This window comes from Zeugodacus cucurbitae, chromosome 3, assembly GCF_028554725.1.
Source record: "Zeugodacus cucurbitae isolate PBARC_wt_2022May chromosome 3, idZeuCucr1.2, whole genome shotgun sequence".
In the NCBI taxonomy this organism is placed as follows: domain Eukaryota; kingdom Metazoa; phylum Arthropoda; class Insecta; order Diptera; family Tephritidae; genus Zeugodacus; species Zeugodacus cucurbitae.
In genome coordinates this window covers 34,393,112-34,398,272 of record NC_071668.1, presented here as the reverse complement: position 1 = coordinate 34,398,272, position 5,161 = coordinate 34,393,112, and the positions used below count along the sequence as shown (strand labels likewise).

Sequence of the window (5,161 nt, the reverse complement as noted above, 5' to 3'; positions counted from 1 at the left end):
CTATGTAATTTTATTTAGTGACTGAAGTAATAACCAATTATGTAAAATCCATTTAATTTTTGTAAGTGCCAGTTCTTAATAAAGATCCCTCCTAGTTGTATATAAATATGTATGTATAAAAAGGCTAATTTCTGGCGTTGGTTAACACGCCTTATTACGATTTCATTTCAGTTGAAATTTACACCCCAATTGTGTAGCGCTACTGAAGAATAGCCGCCAGTGTAGTTTCCTCGGCTACTGAGACTAGATTTCATATTTAGATAAGCTATTTGCCTCAGTTGCCTAGAATACGAAGATAACAGCCCTGAGTTTACATGTTTGGCAATTATTTTTAGAGTATTTGGCAGCATTGTTCAAATGTTAGCGACAATTTGTGCAGTTAAAAATACAAATACGTGAACAAAAATATATTTGAATCAAAATATAAAAAAGAACTAATGTTTTTCATGAGGGGGGAAGGAAAGCTTGAATGTCGCATTAATTCCAAGGCTAATTAGAGATCGTACCAATCCTTTGGTTCTTCCACTTGAGAAGTGCGCTAAGAATTCAAATTTTGTTATTTGTTATGTTTTCTATATTTTGTGTATTTTCAAATAGATTTGAAGAATAATTCGGTATATCAAACAAAGCATTTTCATACTTGTTGGCCACATTTTAAATCCATCAATTGATCAACTCCGCGGGAGGGAGCGCTACCAAGGCCAAGGGAATGTCAACAACAACAATTTAACATAAGTGTAGAAGAGCAAAATACTACAAAACTAATAAGCAACAAAGAAGAATTTCCAATGTAATCTGATGTATGAATGGAACTCATGTGCTCCATCATCGCAATATATATATTGCTTAACTCAAAACTACAATTTATAATGAAGAAACTGGTCTTGATCAGTAGCCTGTTTTGGCATATTTGGGTACTATAATAAGGGTTAATAGTAAAAGATAATATGCAAAAAATGGCGAGTATCATAACAATCGCCTAACCTTGCCATACCAAAATAATTGAGAAATGTCACACGAATTCATCCAAAATTGACATTTTTGACGTCTTTAAATTGAATATTGTTTTTGTTTACACAATTTGTTTTGAATTTCATACAACCAAGGGCTTATTGTAAAAAATCGAAAAGTCCATGCAGTGAAGACCATATACACTTATATTATTACCGGCTTTATAAAATGAAATTACAGATGAATACCTTGAGCAAAAACGTCTAGAAGCTAATATACAAACGATCAATATAACAGAGATGCGTAAAGCAATTAATATGGAACCTTTAGACACTGGAAAAATATCGAAGAGGCAGACGAGATCTTAAAAGCAATAAGGACACTAATTGTTCGTTTGCATAAAAGTCAACCAAGGCATCACAAGTAATTCAGCATACAAAGAAACTGATAGAAGATTGCGATAATGCGAATGCGAATTAGAGGGCTAAAATGCTCTTTTCGTTGTATACTAGGTGAACATAAACTTCGATATTCTCCTAGTAAAGCAACAAAGGAAGACAAATATCGAATTCTTTGTAAATATTGTAGTTACATCCCTAGATGCAGTAGTACATAAGTTTGTGTATTTGAAATACTTGTTTTATTTTGTGTGTTTAATTTTTTTAATTCCAATTCCTTTAATTTTGTTTAAATTTTTACATGTTTTTGAATTCAATTCAACTGGCGAATGAAATAAACTCATGGGTACTGAAACTCCAACACATTCAAAGAAATTTTAATAACACCACTACATACACACATATGCAACAAAGGGCAAAATGTGCATAAACATTTACCTCAACTCTTCTCTCGTACAGTACTCGGAATGATAGAAAGAAACAACCAAAGTTCTCGTGTTTGATCAAGTTTTGTTTTGAGCTACAGTGGCTCACAGCTTATTTCGTGTAAGCAACAATTTTGATAATACTGATATGAAATTTATTTTTTTTTGCTCTGAACTAAATGAACCAATGATGCAATTATATTGATAATTTAGTTTTAAATACAAAACATGTAAAAAAATTTACAAAAGTATTCAAATTCAATATTTTATTAAACAAAAACCAAAAAGAAAGAAACAAAGTTCTCGTGTTTGAACAAGTTTTGTTTTGATTTATATCATGGCTGGTTGTGAAGTATTTTTTGCGTGTTTTATTTAATTCAGTGATCCGTAGCCTAATTAAAGTTTAAATTATTGAAGCACGCATTTTTAAATAAGTAAAACGTAAAATAAAAGTTTTCTAAAGCCAAAATATGAAATTGAAGAGGGTGATACAGTAATACTTCATTGCATTGTCAATTCGAAGCACGCAATAGAAGCTACGCCAACAATGGTCAACATCAATGGCGGAACCATTGAATACGTAAAGAATTGTTGAATATAATAATATTATCTTGCCTTAAATTCTAATTAATTTTCCATACAGATATTTCAAACCTCATATGGCGCGTTAAAGGTACCCAAACTTATTGGTGTCACTTATGGTAGCAGCGTAGAATTTTCGAATCGATGGAATATGTGCTGCATGCAAATCCAGAACTATGGATGCAAACGCTGCTACATCGAACACAAATCATTTACATACCAGATATTAGGTTTAATGTCAATTTTTTACGTGCAATTAAACCTTTTGCTCAACACAAGCACGAGAATTGGAAGGAAGCAAGGCACGAGGAATTTAGGTGATTTTGTAACCGTTTATCATCGCGACGTGTGTCAACTGGGTTTTGCCAATGAGCTAGAGGGCAAAGCAAATGCAGTTTTTTTGGACTTACCGGCACCTCAGTTGGTCGTGCCATTAGCAGCTAAAACACAGAAATTTAAGGGTAAATTTGAGTGATTGTTTGTGATCATAAAAATTTAAAACTTCTTGTATGTTTAATTAGAATGACTTTTTTGATTCATCTTCACCATGTATTGAGAAATCATAACGTTGTTGTATCGCTTTAAAAGGACATGGATTCAACGAAATTAGTTCAGTGGAAACACAACAGCAAGAGTATGGATGTTAAGTCTAGAACTTTGCCCGTGCTAGATTTAGAATTCCTGAAACATAAGGTAATTATTACCAACTTTTATGTTGTTAAAATTCAAATTTTGCATTATATTTTATAGAAACCCTCCTCCCAGAAGTTGGATGAATCTAGTACTAGTGAAATTAATGAAAGAACAGATCTGACAAAAACTCCTAAAGAAACCAAAAGAGTCCTCACATAATGTGCGCGGCTTACACTTCCAGGCCGCTCGTGGTATTTGACATTTGCCACTCTTCCTCCAGCCTTTGTCAGATAGCAAAAATTGTTCAACTATTCAATACGTTTTACATATGTATATATTGTAGTACGTTAATACATGTATAAATTAAATATAATAATAAACACCTAAATGGCATGATATTATCAATAAATATGATATATAATTAATGATTTTGTTATTAAATTATCATTTGGGATTTTGGTAGAACGAACCGAAAATAGCGGGTATAGTTTCTGGGCTTTTGTGGGTCGCAGTACTGAAAGTGCACCTGGAGTGTTGGTTCACAGTTTTGGGTCTTTCATCCGTAATAGTACCAAGAACAGTACTGAAAGTGCACATGTAGTTTTGGTTCGCAGTTTTGGGTCTTTCATGCGTGATTGTACCAAGATCATTCACAGAATTGTGCAAGAGGTATATATAAATTGTTAAATGATGAATGTAATGCGCAAAGAAGGGATGAACGATCACATATACATAATAGTTTCGGGTACTTTTGTCAATTTGCCCTTAAGAATGGCATAGAAACTTTCATTGAAACTGTGGATACCGCTCCCTGGCATTTCACCGAAGAATTCGCCAGTACCTATCTTGCAGGGAACGTTCGCCAGATTTTGACAGTTTAGGCGAAGCGAATTTTCCATATTCGCCAGTGATGTGCTGAAAGCTGAAACGACATAGGTCGCGAATGCGCTCGACTGCGTTTATTTCGAGCAACTACATAAATGCGCTTTTGAATGCGTTGACAGCTGTATACAAGGTGATACACATACAAACTTTTTATTTGCGAGTTTGAAATCGACCTAAATATATGGACGGCGATTTTAAATTTTTAGTGATTTATATTAGCAGTGTTCATAGAATACCTTGAATTAAGCAAAGAAAGGAAAATTTAAACTGTCTACCTAGTTTATTAAAACTTCATCACATGTTATCTTTAAAAAATACTTTAAATATTTGATAAATATATTATTAATAAACTAATAAATATTATATTTCCAAAATACTTATATTTTAGCAAAGAAAACGGGCTTAAATAATTAAAACACGCAAGATAGTAAGTAACATAATATTGGTTCCTGTTCTCAAGAATGTGAAGGTTGCTGTGTTAGCGCATGAAAGTTGAAAAATTTCAACTTCTGTGCGTTTTCGAGTCCGAGTTCGAAATTCGGAGCGTTGGATGCGAAAACATGCGAAAGCTATGTAGCTCATCTCATAAGAACATGTGTATTCAACTCAACTGTCAAACGTTCGCATTCGCATTCGCCAGCTATGTCCTTTAGCTCGAACACAAGCGACGAGCAACATCTGTCAAATATTAAAATACATGCGTTCTTATGGGCACAGATTTTTTGACAACAGCACGACAACGCGACAACAGGCTTGTACTTGTCGTTGTTGCTAAATTAAAAATGTTTCTAATTTTGGCGACGACAATGGGCAGCTGTAGAGTTGCCACTAATATGTGAAATGTAAAATTATTAAATGTTATATCAAATATGACGTTATTTCGCCAGCAGAAACGTAAAATAGCTTTGATATATCATTTATAATAACAATCGATTATTTAAAACAAATAAATCGACCTTTTTTTAATTTTTTGCACAAATAATTTCACTTTAAATTAAATATGTAAATTTTTTTGAAGTGAACGATTTTAGTACGGCAACAATGAAATTGGTGTTTGATATGTCGCTGCCGTCTTCAAAATCTTCAAGACGCTGGCTTCAAAGCGACGTTTGTGATCAGCCGTCGCTACGTCGTATCATGTCGTCGTCTTTGTGTTCAGCACTTGACAATACCAAAAATTCATTTTCGCCTATTCTTGGCGAATTCGCCAATTGTTCGCTGCTCACATTTCGAGCTGCCGAAATTCGACAGAAATTTCATTCGCTTCGCCAGTGACAATACCAGCCT

At 33.6% G+C, this 5,161-nt stretch overlaps 1 long non-coding RNA gene across 1 annotated transcript; it reads left to right on the top strand.

The window, feature by feature from the left end:
- Positions 1–1,901: 1,901 nt before the first annotated feature.
- On the top strand, positions 1,902–3,414 carry LOC114804724 (uncharacterized). The gene is made up of 4 exons (XR_008470208.1): positions 1,902–2,354; positions 2,418–2,817; positions 2,878–3,049; positions 3,107–3,414. It is a non-coding gene; the product is annotated as an uncharacterized LOC114804724 (long non-coding RNA).
- Positions 3,415–5,161: the final 1,747 nt, after the last annotated feature.